General features: G+C 47.5%; 24 non-coding genes across 24 annotated transcripts; all 24 read left to right on the plus strand.

The window, feature by feature from the left end:
• Window positions 1-672: 672 nt before the first annotated feature.
• On the plus strand, window positions 673-744 carry trnap-cgg (transfer RNA proline (anticodon CGG)). The gene has a single exon. It is a non-coding gene; the product is annotated as a tRNA-Pro (tRNA).
• A 349-nt stretch (window positions 745-1,093) lies between these two features.
• trnap-agg (transfer RNA proline (anticodon AGG)) lies at window positions 1,094-1,165 on the plus strand. The gene has a single exon. It is a non-coding gene; the product is annotated as a tRNA-Pro (tRNA).
• Window positions 1,166-1,628: 463 nt separating this feature from the next.
• Window positions 1,629-1,700, plus strand: trnap-cgg (transfer RNA proline (anticodon CGG)). The gene has a single exon. It is a non-coding gene; the product is annotated as a tRNA-Pro (tRNA).
• A 1,165-nt stretch (window positions 1,701-2,865) lies between these two features.
• Window positions 2,866-2,937, plus strand: trnap-cgg (transfer RNA proline (anticodon CGG)). The gene has a single exon. It is a non-coding gene; the product is annotated as a tRNA-Pro (tRNA).
• A 349-nt stretch (window positions 2,938-3,286) lies between these two features.
• On the plus strand, window positions 3,287-3,358 carry trnap-agg (transfer RNA proline (anticodon AGG)). The gene has a single exon. It is a non-coding gene; the product is annotated as a tRNA-Pro (tRNA).
• A 415-nt stretch (window positions 3,359-3,773) lies between these two features.
• Window positions 3,774-3,845, plus strand: trnap-ugg (transfer RNA proline (anticodon UGG)). The gene has a single exon. It is a non-coding gene; the product is annotated as a tRNA-Pro (tRNA).
• A 382-nt stretch (window positions 3,846-4,227) lies between these two features.
• Window positions 4,228-4,299, plus strand: trnap-ugg (transfer RNA proline (anticodon UGG)). The gene has a single exon. It is a non-coding gene; the product is annotated as a tRNA-Pro (tRNA).
• A 442-nt stretch (window positions 4,300-4,741) lies between these two features.
• On the plus strand, window positions 4,742-4,813 carry trnap-agg (transfer RNA proline (anticodon AGG)). Its single transcript has one exon. It is a non-coding gene; the product is annotated as a tRNA-Pro (tRNA).
• Window positions 4,814-5,228: 415 nt separating this feature from the next.
• Window positions 5,229-5,300, plus strand: trnap-ugg (transfer RNA proline (anticodon UGG)). The gene has a single exon. It is a non-coding gene; the product is annotated as a tRNA-Pro (tRNA).
• Window positions 5,301-5,707: 407 nt separating this feature from the next.
• trnap-cgg (transfer RNA proline (anticodon CGG)) lies at window positions 5,708-5,779 on the plus strand. The gene has a single exon. It is a non-coding gene; the product is annotated as a tRNA-Pro (tRNA).
• Window positions 5,780-6,161: 382 nt separating this feature from the next.
• Window positions 6,162-6,233, plus strand: trnap-ugg (transfer RNA proline (anticodon UGG)). The gene has a single exon. It is a non-coding gene; the product is annotated as a tRNA-Pro (tRNA).
• A 442-nt stretch (window positions 6,234-6,675) lies between these two features.
• Window positions 6,676-6,747, plus strand: trnap-agg (transfer RNA proline (anticodon AGG)). Its single transcript has one exon. It is a non-coding gene; the product is annotated as a tRNA-Pro (tRNA).
• Window positions 6,748-7,162: 415 nt separating this feature from the next.
• Window positions 7,163-7,234, plus strand: trnap-ugg (transfer RNA proline (anticodon UGG)). The gene has a single exon. It is a non-coding gene; the product is annotated as a tRNA-Pro (tRNA).
• A 461-nt stretch (window positions 7,235-7,695) lies between these two features.
• On the plus strand, window positions 7,696-7,767 carry trnap-cgg (transfer RNA proline (anticodon CGG)). Its single transcript has one exon. It is a non-coding gene; the product is annotated as a tRNA-Pro (tRNA).
• Window positions 7,768-8,120: 353 nt separating this feature from the next.
• On the plus strand, window positions 8,121-8,192 carry trnap-cgg (transfer RNA proline (anticodon CGG)). The gene has a single exon. It is a non-coding gene; the product is annotated as a tRNA-Pro (tRNA).
• A 1,159-nt stretch (window positions 8,193-9,351) lies between these two features.
• trnap-ugg (transfer RNA proline (anticodon UGG)) lies at window positions 9,352-9,423 on the plus strand. Its single transcript has one exon. It is a non-coding gene; the product is annotated as a tRNA-Pro (tRNA).
• Window positions 9,424-9,836: 413 nt separating this feature from the next.
• On the plus strand, window positions 9,837-9,908 carry trnap-ugg (transfer RNA proline (anticodon UGG)). Its single transcript has one exon. It is a non-coding gene; the product is annotated as a tRNA-Pro (tRNA).
• Window positions 9,909-10,368: 460 nt separating this feature from the next.
• On the plus strand, window positions 10,369-10,440 carry trnap-cgg (transfer RNA proline (anticodon CGG)). The gene has a single exon. It is a non-coding gene; the product is annotated as a tRNA-Pro (tRNA).
• Window positions 10,441-11,065: 625 nt separating this feature from the next.
• Window positions 11,066-11,137, plus strand: trnap-ugg (transfer RNA proline (anticodon UGG)). Its single transcript has one exon. It is a non-coding gene; the product is annotated as a tRNA-Pro (tRNA).
• A 412-nt stretch (window positions 11,138-11,549) lies between these two features.
• On the plus strand, window positions 11,550-11,621 carry trnap-ugg (transfer RNA proline (anticodon UGG)). The gene has a single exon. It is a non-coding gene; the product is annotated as a tRNA-Pro (tRNA).
• Window positions 11,622-12,838: 1,217 nt separating this feature from the next.
• Window positions 12,839-12,910, plus strand: trnap-agg (transfer RNA proline (anticodon AGG)). The gene has a single exon. It is a non-coding gene; the product is annotated as a tRNA-Pro (tRNA).
• Window positions 12,911-13,324: 414 nt separating this feature from the next.
• On the plus strand, window positions 13,325-13,396 carry trnap-ugg (transfer RNA proline (anticodon UGG)). Its single transcript has one exon. It is a non-coding gene; the product is annotated as a tRNA-Pro (tRNA).
• Window positions 13,397-13,809: 413 nt separating this feature from the next.
• On the plus strand, window positions 13,810-13,881 carry trnap-cgg (transfer RNA proline (anticodon CGG)). The gene has a single exon. It is a non-coding gene; the product is annotated as a tRNA-Pro (tRNA).
• A 382-nt stretch (window positions 13,882-14,263) lies between these two features.
• trnap-ugg (transfer RNA proline (anticodon UGG)) lies at window positions 14,264-14,335 on the plus strand. Its single transcript has one exon. It is a non-coding gene; the product is annotated as a tRNA-Pro (tRNA).
• Window positions 14,336-14,561: the final 226 nt, after the last annotated feature.

The following is a 14,561-nucleotide window of genomic DNA, read 5'->3' on the forward strand; positions in this document are numbered from 1 at the left end:
GTAGACAGCATCAAAGCAATTTTGTGGACCATGTACATGCTGCACATTTTCTTGAGTTCCAGACAATTATTACAAAGTATACTTGTATAGACGTGACTAGCATTGACCGGGGCGGGGGTCCCAGAGGTTGTGTTTTTCATGGCTCTTTGCTCTAGGGGTATGATTCTCGCTTTGGGTGCGAGAGGTCCCGGATTCAAATCCCGGACGAGCCCTCAGGGCAGGAAGGTGGCTCCTTCTATTCAGTTATCTCACTACCTTTGGAACTGTTGTAAAGCTATCCTGACAAGAAGTTGAAAGTTCAACCAGTTCACCTACTTTGTGAAGGTGACAGTGGGTGTAATGCTGGTCATGTCAGAAGATGCCTGAAGTGTTATGTAAAGTCTTTTCTGCCAATGCCTCAGGATCTCCTAACGCAGAGGTGTCCAAACTGTTCAGAAGCAGCAGGACCAAGTAGGTATAGACAGCATCAAAGCGATTTTGTGGACCATGTACATGCTGCACGTATCCAAGACTGAAGACATAAAAGAGTCAAGGCAAACCCACAGGTCGAATAATGCAGTCAAGCTAAATGCAGACGTTACTAGCATTGACTGGGGTGGGGGTCCCAGAGGTTGTGTTTTTCATGGCTCGTTGGTCTAGGGGTATGATTCTCGCACATGTTGTGTTTTTCGTGGCTCGTTGGTCTAGGGGTATGATTCTCGCTTCGGGTGCGAGAGGTCCCGGGTTCAAATCCCGGACGAGCCCTCAGGACAGGAAGGTGGTTCTTACTGTTCAGTTGTCTCACTAACTTTGGAAGTGTTGTGAAGCTATCCTGGCAAGGAGTTCAAAGTTCAACCAGTTCACCTACATTGTGAAGGTGACAGTTGGGTGTAATGCTGGTCATGTCTACTCTGGAGGAGAGTTGAAAAGCAGCATGACCAAGTAGGTATAGACAGCAACAAAGCAATTTTGTGGAGCATGTACATGCTGCACGTATCCAACACTGAAGACATAAAAGAGTCAAGGTAAAACCCACAGGTCGAATAATGCAGTGCCAGATGCAGACGTGACTAGCATTGACCGGGGCGGGGGTCCCAGATGTTGTGTTTTTCGTGGCTCGTTGGTCTAGGGGTATGATTCTCGCTTAGGGTGCGAGAGGTCCCGGGTTCAAATCCCGGACGAGCCCTCAGGGCAGGAAGGTGGCCCCTTCTATTCTATTCAGTCTCACTACCTTTGGAACTGTTGTAAAGCTATCCTGACAAGAAGTTGAAAGTTCAACCAGTTCACCTACATTGTGAAGGTGACAGTGGGTGTAATGCTGGTCATGTCAGAAGATGCCTGAAGTGTTATGTAAAGTCTTTTCTGCCAATGCCTCAGGATCTCCTAACGCAGAGGTGTCCAAACTGTTCAGAAGCAGCAGGACCAAGTAGGTATAGACAGCATCAAAGCGATTTTGTGGACCATGTACATGCTGCACGTATCCAAGACTGAAGACATAAAAGAGTCAAGGCAAAACCCACAGGTCGAATAATGCGGTCAAGCTAAATGCAGACGTGACTAGCATTGACCGGGGCGGGGGTCCCAGAGGTTGCGTTTTTCATGGCTCGTTGGTCTAGGGGTATGATTCTCGCACATGTCGTGTTTTTCGTGGCTCGTTGGTCTAGGGGTATGATTCTCGCTTCGGGTGCGAGAGGTCCCGGGTTCAAATCCCGGACGAGCCCTCAGGACAGGAAGGTGGTTCTCACTGTTCAGTTGTCTCACTAACTTTGGAAGTGTTGTGAAGCTATCCTGACAAGTAGTTGAAAGTTCAACCAGTTCACCTACATTGTGAAGGTGACAGTTGGGTGTAATGCTGGTCATGTCTACTCTGGAGGAGAGTTGAGAAGCAGCAGGACCAAGTAGGTATAGACAGCATCAAAGCAATTATGTGGACCATGTACATGCTGCACATTTTTTTGAGTTCCAGACAATTATTACAAAGTATATCCAACACTGAAGACATAAAAGAGTCAAGGTAAAACCCACAGGTCGAATAATGCAGTGCCAGATGCACTGTGTGTGCACATTGTGCACATTGTGAAGGTGACAGTGGGTGTAATGCTGGTCATGTGAGAAGATGCCTGAAGTGTTATGTAAAGTCTTTTCTGCCAATGCCTCAGGATCTCCTAACGCAGAGGTGTCCAAACTGTTCAGAAGCAGCAGGACCAAGTAGGTGTAGACAGCATCAAAGCAATTTTGTGGACCATGTACATGCTGCACATTTTCTTGAGTTCCAGACAATTATTACAAAGTATACTTGTATAGACGTGACTAGCATTGACCGGGGCGGGGGTCCCAGAGGTTGTGTTTTTCATGGCTCTTTGCTCTAGGGGTATGATTCTCGCTTTGGGTGCGAGAGGTCCCGGATTCAAATCCCGGACGAGCCCTCAGGGCAGGAAGGTGGCTCCTTCTATTCAGTTATCTCACTACCTTTGGAACTGTTGTAAAGCTATCCTGACAAGAAGTTGAAAGTTCAACCAGTTCACCTACTTTGTGAAGGTGACAGTGGGTGTAATGCTGGTCATGTCAGAAGATGCCTGAAGTGTTATGTAAAGTCTTTTCTGCCAATGCCTCAGGATCTCCTAACGCAGAGGTGTCCAAACTGTTCAGAAGCAGCAGGACCAAGTAGGTATAGACAGCATCAAAGCGATTTTGTGGACCATGTACATGCTGCACGTATCCAAGACTGAAGACATAAAAGAGTCAAGGCAAACCCACAGGTCGAATAATGCAGTCAAGCTAAATGCAGACGTTACTAGCATTGACTGGGGTGGGGGTCCCAGAGGTTGTGTTTTTCATGGCTCGTTGGTCTAGGGGTATGATTCTCGCACATGTTGTGTTTTTCGTGGCTCGTTGGTCTAGGGGTATGATTCTCGCTTCGGGTGCGAGAGGTCCCGGGTTCAAATCCCGGACGAGCCCTCAGGACAGGAAGGTGGTTCTTACTGTTCAGTTGTCTCACTAACTTTGGAAGTGTTGTGAAGCTATCCTGGCAAGGAGTTCAAAGTTCAACCAGTTCACCTACATTGTGAAGGTGACAGTTGGGTGTAATGCTGGTCATGTCTACTCTGGAGGAGAGTTGAAAAGCAGCATGACCAAGTAGGTATAGACAGCAACAAAGCAATTTTGTGGAGCATGTACATGCTGCACGTATCCAACACTGAAGACATAAAAGAGTCAAGGTAAAACCCACAGGTCGAATAATGCAGTGCCAGATGCAGACGTGACTAGCATTGACCGGGGCGGGGGTCCCAGATGTTGTGTTTTTCGTGGCTCGTTGGTCTAGGGGTATGATTCTCGCTTAGGGTGCGAGAGGTCCCGGGTTCAAATCCCGGACGAGCCCTCAGGGCAGGAAGGTGGCCCCTTCTATTCTATTCAGTCTCACTACCTTTGGAACTGTTGTAAAGCTATCCTGACAAGAAGTTGAAAGTTCAACCAGTTCACCTACATTGTGAAGGTGACAGTGGGTGTAATGCTGGTCATGTCAGAAGATGCCTGAAGTGTTATGTAAAGTCTTTTCTGCCAATGCCTCAGGATCTCCTAACGCAGAGGTGTCCAAACTGTTCAGAAGCAGCAGGACCAAGTAGGTATAGACAGCATCAAAGCGATTTTGTGGACCATGTACATGCTGCACGTATCCAAGACTGAAGACATAAAAGAGTCAAGGCAAAACCCACAGGTCGAATAATGCGGTCAAGCTAAATGCAGACGTGACTAGCATTGACCGTGGCGTGGGTCCCAGATGTCATGTTTTTCATGGCTCGTTGGTCTAGGGGTATGATTCTCGCTTTGGGTGCGAGAGGTCCCGGGTTCAAATCCCGGACGAGCCCTCAGGACAGGAAGGTGGTTCTCACTGTTCAGTTGTCTCACTAACTTTGGAAGTGTTGTGAAGCTATCCTGACAAGGAGTTGAAAGTTCAACCAGTTCACCTACATTGTGAAGGTGACAGTTTGGTGTAATGCTGGTCATGTGTACTCTGGAGGAGAGTTCAGAAGCAGCAGGACCAAGTAGGTATAGACAGCATCAAAGCAATTTTGTGGACCATGTACATGCTGCACATTTTTTTGAGTTCCAGACAATTATTACAAAGTATATCCAACACTGAAGACATAAAAGAGTCAAGGTAAAACCCACAGGTCGAATAATGCAGTGCCAGATGCAGACGTGACTAGCATTGACCGGGGCGGGGGTCCCAGATATTGTGTTTTTCGTGGCTCGTTGGTCTAGGGGTATGATTCTCGCTTTGGGTGCGAGAGGTCCCGGGTTCAAATCCCGGACGAGCCCTCAGGGCAGGAAGGTGGCTCCTTCTATTCAGTTGTCTCACTTCCTTTGGAACTGTTGTAAAGCTATCCTGACAAGAAGTTGAAAGTTCAACCAGTTCACCTACATTGTGAAGGTGACAGTGGGTGTAATGCTGGTCATGTCAGAAGATACCTGAAGTGTTATGTAAAGTCTTTGCTGCCAATGCCTCAGGATCTCCTAACGCAGAGGTGTCCAAACTGTTCCATCAATGGGCCATGTGGCTGAAGTTTTTAATTGAAACCAAGCAGGAGCACACCAGACTTGACTCATTTAATCAACAAATCTTTGTCCTCTGACACTTGATTGGTCAAATCGTGTGCTCTTAATTGGTTGGAACAAACAACTGCAGGCAGGCAACCCTTTATGTAGAAGCGTGAATAGCATTCACCGGGGCGGGGCGGATCCCAGATGTCGTGTTTTTCGTGGCTCGTTGGTCTAGGGGTATGATTCTCGCTTAGGGTGCGAGAGGTCCCGGGTTCAAATCCCGGACGAGCCCTCAGGGCAGGAAGGTGGCTCCTTCTATTCTATTCAGTCTCACTACCTTTGGAACTGTTGTAAAGCTATCCTGACAAGAAGTTGAAAGTTCAACCAGTTCACCTACATTGTGAAGGTGACAGTGGGTGTAATGCTGGTCATGTCAGAAGATGCCTGAAGTGTTATGTAAAGTCTTTTCTGCCAATCCCTCAGGATCTCCTAACGCAGAGGTGTCCAAACTGTTCAGAAGCAGCAGGACCAAGTAGGTATAGACAGCATCAAAGCAATTTTGTGGACCATGTACATGCTGCACGTATCCAAGACTGAAGACATAAAAGAGTCAAGGCAAAACCCACAGGTCGAATAATGCGGTCAAGCTAAATGCAGACGTGACTAGCATTGACCGGGGCGGGGGTCCCAGAGGTTGTGTTTTTCATGGCTCGTTGGTCTAGGGGTATGATTCTCGCTTTGGGTGCGAGAGGTCCCGGGTTCAAATCCCGGACGAGCCCTCAGGGCAGGAAGGTGGCTCCTTCTATTCAGTTGTCTCACTACCTTTGGAACTGTTGTAAAGCTATCCTGACAAGAAGTTGAAAGTTCAACCAGTTCACCTACATTGTGACAGTGGGTGTAATGCTGGTCATGTCAGAAGATGCCTGAAGTGTTATGTAAAGTCTTTTCTGCCAATCCCTCAGGATCTCCTAACGCAGAGGTGTCCAAACTGTTCAGAAGCAGCAGGACCAAGTAGGTATAGACAGCATCAAAGCGATTTTGTGGACCATGTACATGCTGCACGTATCCAAGACTGAAGACATAAAAGAGTCAAGGCAAAACCCACAGGTCGAATAATGCGGTCAAGCTAAATGCAGACGTGACTAGCATTGACCGGGGCGGGGGTCCCAGAGGTTGCATTTTTCATGGCTCGTTGGTCTAGGGGTATGATTCTCGCTTCGGGTGCGAGAGGTCCCGGGTTCAAATCCCGGACGAGCCCTCAGGACAGGAAGGTGGTTCTCACTGTTCAGTTGTCTCACTAACTTTGGAAGTGTTGTGAAGCTATCCTGACAAGGAGTTGAAAGTTCAACCAGTTCACCTACATTGTGAAGGTGACAGTTTGGTGTAATGCTGGTCATGTGTACTCTGGAGGAGAGTTCAGAAGCAGCAGGACCAAGTAGGTATAGACAGCATCAAAGCAATTTTGTGGACCATGTACATGCTGCACATTTTTTTGAGTTCCAGACAATTATTACAAAGTATATCCAACACTGAAGACATAAAAGAGTCAAGGTAAAACCCACAGGTCGAATAATGCAGTGCCAGATGCAGACGTGACTAGCATTGACCGGGGCGGGGGTCCCAGATATTGTGTTTTTCGTGGCTCGTTGGTCTAGGGGTATGATTCTTGCTTTGGGTGCGAGAGGTCCCGGGTTCAAATCCCGGACGAGCCCTCAGGGCAGGAAGGTGGCTCCTTCTATTCAGTTGTCTCACTTCCTTTGGAACTGTTGTAAAGCTATCCTGACAAGAAGTTGAAAGTTCAACCAGTTCACCTACATTGTGAAGGTGACAGTGGGTGTAATGCTGGTCATGTCAGAAGATACCTGAAGTGTTATGTAAAGTCTTTGCTGCCAATGCCTCAGGATCTCCTAACGCAGAGGTGTCCAAACTGTTCCATCAATGGGCCATGTGGCTGAAGTTTTTAATTGAAACCAAGCAGGAGCACACCAGACTTGACTCATTTAATCAACAAATCTTTGTCCTCTGACACTTGATTGGTCAAATCGTGTGCTCTTAATTGGTTGGAACAAACAACTGCAGGCAGGCAACCCTTTATGTAGAAGCGTGAATAGCATTCACCGGGGCGGGGCGGATCCCAGATGTCGTGTTTTTCGTGGCTCGTTGGTCTAGGGGTATGATTCTCGCTTAGGGTGCGAAAGGTCCCGGGTTCAAATCCCGGACGAGCCCTCAGGGCAGGAAGGTGGCTCCTTCTATTCTATTCAGTCTCACTACCTTTGGAACTGTTGTAAAGCTATCCTGACAAGAAGTTGAAAGTTCAACCAGTTCACCTACATTGTGAAGGTGACAGTGGGTGTAATGCTGGTCATGTCAGAAGATGCCTGAAGTGTTATGTAAAGTCTTTTCTGCCAATCCCTCAGGATCTCCTAACGCAGAGGTGTCCAAACTGTTCAGAAGCAGCAGGACCAAGTAGGTATAGACAGCATCAAAGCAATTTTGTGGACCATGTACATGCTGCACGTATCCAAGACTGAAGACATAAAAGAGTCAAGGCAAAACCCACAGGTCGAATAATGCGGTCAAGCTAAATGCAGACGTGACTACCATTGACCGGGGCGGGGGTCCCAGAGGTTGTGTTTTTCATGGCTCGTTGGTCTAGGGGTATGATTCTCGCTTTGGGTGCGAGAGGTCCCGGGTTCAAATCCCGGACGAGCCCTCAGGGCAGGAAGGTGGCTCCTTCTATTCAGTTGTCTCACTACCTTTGGAACTGTTGTAAAGCTACCCTGACAAGAAGTTGAAAGTTCAACCAGTTCACCTACATTGTGAAGGTGACAGTGGGTGTAATGCTGGTCATGTCAGAAGATGCCTGAAGTGTTATGTAAAGTCTTTTCTGCCAATGTCTCAGGATCTCCTAACGCAGAGGTGTCCAAACTGTTCAGAAGCAGCAGGACCAAGTAGGTATAGACAGCATCAAAGCGATTTTGTGGACCATGTACATGCTGCACGTATCCAAGACTGAAGACATAAAAGAGTCAAGGCAAAACCCACAGGTCGAATAATGCGGTCAAGCTAAATGCAGACGTGACTAGCATTGACCGGGGCGGGGGTCCCAGAGGTTGTGTTTTTCATGGCTCGTTGGTCTAGGGGAATGATTCTCGCACATGTCGTGTTTTTCGTGGCTCGTTGGTCTAGGGGTATGATTCTCGCTTCGGGTGCGAGAGGTCCCGGGTTCAAATCCCGGACGAGCCCTCAGGACAGGAAGGTGGTTCTCACTGTTCAGTTGTCTCACTAACTTTGGAAGTGTTGTGAACCTATCCTGGCAAGGAGTTCAAAGTTCAACCAGTTCACCTACATTGTGAAGGTGACAGTTGGGTGTAATGCTGGTCATGTCTACTCTGGAGGAGAGTTGAAAAGCATCATGACCAAGTAGGTATAGACAGCATCAAAGCAATTTTGTGGAGCATGTACATGATGCACGTATCCAACACTGAAGACATAAAAGAGTCAAGGTAAAACCCACAGGTCGAATAATGCGGTCAAGCTAGATGCAGACGTGAATAGCATTGACCGGAGGGCGAAATCCCAGATGTCATGTTTTTCATGGCTCGTTGGTCTAGGGGTATGATTCTCGCTTCGGGTGCGAGAGGTCCCGGGTTCAAATCCCGGACGAGCCCTCAGGACAGGAAGGTGGTTCTCACTGTTCAGTTGTCTCACTACCTTTGGAACTGTTGTAAAGCTATCCTGACAAGAAGTTGAAATTTCAACCAGTTCACCTACATTGTGACAGTGGGTGTAATGCTGGTCATGTCAGAAGATGCCTGAAGTGTTATGTAAAGTCTTTTCTGCCAATGTCTCAGGATCTCCTAACGCAGAGGTGTCCAAACTGTTCAGAAGCAGCAGGACCAAGTAGGTATAGACAGCATCAAAGCGATTTTGTGGACCATGTACATGCTGCACGTATCCAAGACTGAAGACATAAAAGAGTCAAGGCAAAACCCACAGGTCGAATAATGCAGTCAAGCTAAATGCAGACGTGACTAGCATTGACTGGGGTGGGGGTCCCAGAGGTTGCGTTTTTCATGGCTCGTTGGTCTAGGGGTATGATTCTCGCACATGTCGTGTTTTTCGTGGTTGTTGGTCTAGGGGTATGATTCTCGCTTCGGGTGCGAGAGGTCCCGGGTTCAAATCCCGGACCAGCCCTCAGGACAGGAAGGTGGTTCCCACTGTTCAGTTGTCTCACTAACTTTGGAAGTGTTGTGAAGCTATCCTGACAAGTAGTTGAAAGTTCAACCAGTTCACCTACATTGTGAAGGTGACAGTTGGGTGTAATGCTGGTCATGTCTACTCTGGAGGAGAGTTGAGAAACAGCAGGACCAAGTAGGTATAGACAGCATCAAAGCAATTATGTGGACCATGTACATGCTGCACATTTTTTTGAGTTCCAGACAATTATTACAAAGTATATCCAACACTGAAGACATAAAAGAGTCAAGGTAAAACCCACAGGTCGAATAATGCAGTGCCAGATGCACTGTGTGTGCACATTGTGCACATTGTGAAGGTGACAGTGGGTGTAATGCTGGTCATGTGAGAAGATGCCTGAAGTGTTATGTAAAGTCTTTTCTGCCAATGCCTCAGGATCTCCTAACGCAGAGGTGTCCAAACTGTTCAGAAGCAGCAGGACCAAGTAGGTGTAGACAGCATCAAAGCAATTTTGTGGACCATGTACATGCTGCACATTTTCTTGAGTTCCAGACAATTATTACAAAGTATACTTGTATAGACGTGACTAGCATTGACCGGGACGGGGGTCCCAGAGGTTGTGTTTTTCGTGGCTCGTTGGTCTAGGGGTATGATTCTCGCTTTGGGTGCGAGAGGTCCCGGGTTCAAATCCCGGACGAGCCCTCAGGGCAGGAAGGTGGCTCCTTCTATTCAGTTGTCTCACTACCTTTGGAACTGTTGTAAAGCTACCCTGACAAGAAGTTGAAAGTTCAACCAGTTCACCTACATTGTGAAGGTGACAGTGGGTGTAATGCTGGTCATGTCAGAAGATGCCTGAAGTGTTATGTAAAGTCTTTTCTGCCAATCCCTCAGGATCTCCTAACGCAGAGGTGTCCAAACTGTTCAGAAGCAGCAGGACCAAGTAGGTATAGACAGCATCAAAGCGATTTTGTGGACCATGTACATGCTGCACGTATCCAAGACTGAAGACATAAAAGAGTCAAGGCAAAACCCACAGGTCGAATAATGCGGTCAAGCTAAATGCAGACGTGACTAGCATTGACCGGGGCGGGGGTCCCAGAGGTTGTGTTTTTCATGGCTCGTTGGTCTAGGGGAATGATTCTCGCTTTGGGTGCGAGAGGTCCCGGGTTCAAATCCCGGACGAGCCCTCAGGGCAGGAAGGTGGCTCCTTCTATTCAGTTATCTCACTACCTTTGGAACTGTTGTAAAGCTATCCTGACAAGAAGTTGAAAGTTCAACCAGTTCACCTACATTGTGAAGGTGACAGTGGGTGTAATGCTGGTCATGTCAGAAGATGCCTGAAGTGTTATGTAAAGTATTTTCTGCCAATGCCTCAGGATCTCCTAACGCAGAGGTGTCCAAACTGTTCAGAAGCAGCAGGACCAAGTAGGTATAGACAGCATCAAAGCGATTTTGTGGACCATGTACATGCTGCACGTATCCAAGACTGAAGACATAAAAGAGTCAAGGCAAACCCACAGGTCGAATAATGCAGTCAAGCTAAATGCAGACGTTACTAGCATTGACCGGGGTGGGGGTCCCAGAGGTTGTGTTTTTCATGGCTCGTTGGTCTAGGGGTATGATTCTCGCACATGTCGTGTTTTTCGTGGCTCGTTGGTCTAGGGGTATGATTTTCGCTTCGGGTGCGAGAGGTCCCGGGTTCAAATCCTGGACGAGCCCTCAGGACAGGAAGGTGGTTCTCACTGTTCAGTTGTCTCACTAACTTTGGAAGTGTTGTGAAGCTATCCTGGCAAGGAGTTCAAAGTTCAACCAGTTCACCTACATTGTGAAGGTTAGGTTGGGTGTAATGCTGGTCATGTCTACTCTGGAGGAGAGTTGAAAAGCAGCATGACCAAGTAGGTATAGACAGCATCTAAGCAATTTTGTGGAGCATGTACATGCTGCACGTATCCAACACTGAAGACATAAAAGAGTCAAGGTAAAACCCACAGGTCGAATAATGCGGTCAAGCTAGATGCAGACGTGAATAGCATTGACCGGAGGGCGAAATCCCAGATGTCATGTTTTTCATGGCTCGTTGGTCTAGGGGTATGCTGGTCATGTGTACTCTGGAGGAGAGTTCAGAAGCAGCAGGACCAAGTAGGTATAGACAGCATCAAAGCAATTTTGTGGACCATGTACATGCTGCACATTTTTTTGAGTTCCAGACAATTATTACAAAGTATATCCAACACTGAAGACATAAAAGAGTCAAGGTAAAACCCACAGGTCGAATAATGCAGTGCCAGATGCAGACGTGACTAGCATTGACCGGGGCGGGGGTCACAGATATTGTGTTTTTCGTGGCTTGTTGGTCTAGGGGTATGATTCTCGCTTTGGGTGCGAGAGGTCCCGGGTTCAAATCCCGGACGAGCCCTCAGGGCAGGAAGGTGGCTCCTTCTATTCGGTTATCTCACTTCCTTTGGAACTGTTGTAAAGCTATCCTGACAAGAAGTTGAAAGTTCAACCAGTTCACCTTCTTTGTGAAGGTGACAGTGGGTGTAATGCTGGTCATGTCAGAAGATGCCTGAAGTGTTATGTAAAGTCTTTTCTGCCAATGCCTCAGGATCTCCTAACGCAGAGGTGTCCAAACTGTTCAGAAGCAGCGGGACCAAGTAGGTATAGACAGCATCAAAGCGATTTTGTGGACCATGTACATGCTGCACGTATCCAAGACTGAAGACATAAAAGAGTCAAGGCAAACCCACAGTTCGAATAATGCAGTCAAGCTAAATGCAGACGTGACTAGCATTGACCGGGGCGGGGGTCCCAGAGGTTGTGTTTTTCATGGCTCGTTGGTCTAGGGGTATGATTCTCGCTTTGGGTGCGAGAGGTCCCGGGTTCAAATCCCGGACGAGCCCTCAGGGCAGGAAGGTGGCTCCTTCTATTCAGTTGTCTCACTACCTTTGGAACTGTTGTAAAGCTATCCTGACAAGAAGTTGAAATTTCAACCAGTTCACCTACATTGTGACAGTGGGTGTAATGCTGGTCATGTCAGAAGATGCCTGAAGTGTTATGTAAAGTCTTTTCTGCCAATGTCTCAGGATCTCCTAACGCAGAGGTGTCCAAACTGTTCAGAAGCAGCAGGACCAAGTAGGTATAGACAGCATCAAAGCGATTTTGTGGACCATGTACATGCTGCACGTATCCAAGACTGAAGACATAAAAGAGTCAAGGCAAAACCCACAGGTCGAATAATGCAGTCAAGCTAAATGCAGACGTGACTAGCATTGACTGGGGTGGGGGTCCCAGAGGTTGCGTTTTTCATGGCTCGTTGGTCTAGGGGTATGATTCTCGCACATGTCGTGTTTTTCGTGGTTGTTGGTCTAGGGGTATGATTCTCGCTTCGGGTGCGAGAGGTCCCGGGTTCAAATCCCGGACCAGCCCTCAGGACAGGAAGGTGGTTCCCACTGTTCAGTTGTCTCACTAACTTTGGAAGTGTTGTGAAGCTATCCTGACAAGTAGTTGAAAGTTCAACCAGTTCACCTACATTGTGAAGGTGACAGTTGGGTGTAATGCTGGTCATGTCTACTCTGGAGGAGAGTTGAGAAACAGCAGGACCAAGTAGGTATAGACAGCATCAAAGCAATTATGTGGACCATGTACATGCTGCACATTTTTTTGAGTTCCAGACAATTATTACAAAGTATATCCAACACTGAAGACATAAAAGAGTCAAGGTAAAACCCACAGGTCGAATAATGCAGTGCCAGATGCACTGTGTGTGCACATTGTGCACATTGTGAAGGTGACAGTGGGTGTAATGCTGGTCATGTGAGAAGATGCCTGAAGTGTTATGTAAAGTCTTTTCTGCCAATGCCTCAGGATCTCCTAACGCAGAGGTGTCCAAACTGTTCCATCAATGGGCCATGTGGCTGAAGTTTTTAATTGAAACCAAGCAGGAGCACACCAGACTTGACTCATTTAATCAACAGATCTTTGTCCTCTGACACTTGATTGGTCAAATCGTGTGCTCTTAATTGGTTGGAACAAACAACTGCAGGCAGGCAACCCTTTATGTAGAAGCGTGAATAGCATTCACCGGGGAGGTGCGGATCCCAGATATCGTGTTTTTTGTGGCTCGTTGGTCTAGGGGTATGATTCTCGCTTAGGGTGCGAGAGGTCCCGGGTTCAAATCCCGGACGAGCCCTCAGGGCAGGAAGGTGGCTCCTTCTATTCTATTCAGTCTCACTACCTTTGGAACTGTTGTAAAGCTATCCTGACAAGAAGTTGAAAGTTCAACCAGTTCACCTACATTGTGAAGGTGACAGTGGGTGTAATGCTGGTCATGTCAGAAGATGCCTGAAGTGTTATGTAAAGTCTTTTCTGCCAATCCCTCAGGATCTCCTAACGCAGAAGTGTCCAAACTGTTCAGAAGCAGCAGGACCAAGTAGGTATAGACAGCATCAAAGCAATTTTGTGGACCATGTACATGCTGCACGTATCCAAGACTGAAGACATAAAGAGTCAAGGCAAAACCCACAGGTCGAATAATGCGGTCAAGCTAAATGCAGACGTGACTAGCATTGACCGGGGCGGGCGTCCCAGAGGTTGTGTTTTTCATGGCTCGTTGGTCTAGGGGTATGATTCTCGCTTTGGGTGCGAGAGGTCCCGGGTTCAAATCCCGGACGAGCCCTCAGGGCAGGAAGGTGGCTCCTTCTATTCAGTTGTCTCACTACCTTTGGAACTGTTGTAAAGCTACCCTGACAAGAAGTTGAAAGTTCAACCAGTTCACCTACATTGTGAAGGTGACAGTGGGTGTAATGCTGGTCATGTCAGAAGATGCCTGAAGTGTTATGTAAAGTCTTTTCTGCCAATCCCTCAGGATCTCCTAACGCAGAGGTGTCCAAACTGTTCAGAAGCAGCAGGACCAAGTAGGTATAGACAGCATCAAAGCGATTTTGTGGACCATGTACATGCTGCACGTATCCAAGACTGAAGACATAAAAGAGTCAAGGCAAAACCCACAGGTCGAATAATGCGGTCAAGCTAAATGCAGACGTGACTAGCATTGACCGGGGCGGGGGTCCCAGAGGTTGCGTTTTTCATGGCTCGTTGGTCTAGGGGTATGATTCTCGCTTCGGGTGCGAGAGGTCCCGGGTTCAAATCCCGGACGAGCCCTCAGGACAGGAAGGTGGTTCTCACTGTTCAGTTGTCTCACTAACTTTGGAAGTGTTGTGAAGCTATCCTGACAAGGAGTTGAAAGTTCAACCAGTTCACCTACATTGTGAAGGTGACAGTTTGGTGTAATGCTGGTCATGTGTACTCTGGAGGAGAGTTCAGAAGCAGCAGGACCAAGTAGGTATAGACAGCATCAAAGCAATTTTGTGGACCATGTACATGCTGCACATTTTTTTGAGTTCCAGACAATTATTACAAAGTATATCCAACACTGAAGACATAAAAGAGTCAAGGTAAAACCCACAGGTCGAATAATGCAGTGCCAGATGCAGACGTGACTAGCATTGACCGGGGCGGGGGTCCCAGATATTGTGTTTTTCGTGGCTCGTTGGTCTAGGGGTATGATTCTCGCTTTGGGTGCGAGAGGTCCCGGGTTCAAATCCCGGACGAGCCCTCAGGGCAGGAAGGTGGCTCCTTCTATTCAGTTGTCTCACTTCCTTTGGAACTGTTGTAAAGCTATCCTGACAAGAAGTTGAAAGTTCAACCAGTTCACCTACATTGTGAAGGTGACAGTGGGTGTAATGCTGGTCATGTCAGAAGATACCTGAAGTGTTATGTAAAGTCTTTGCTGCCAATGCCTCAGGATCTCCTAACGCAGAGGTGTCCAAACTGTTCCATCA

Source organism: Scomber japonicus, chromosome 8 (assembly GCF_027409825.1).
Source record: "Scomber japonicus isolate fScoJap1 chromosome 8, fScoJap1.pri, whole genome shotgun sequence".
In the NCBI taxonomy this organism is placed as follows: domain Eukaryota; kingdom Metazoa; phylum Chordata; class Actinopteri; order Scombriformes; family Scombridae; genus Scomber; species Scomber japonicus.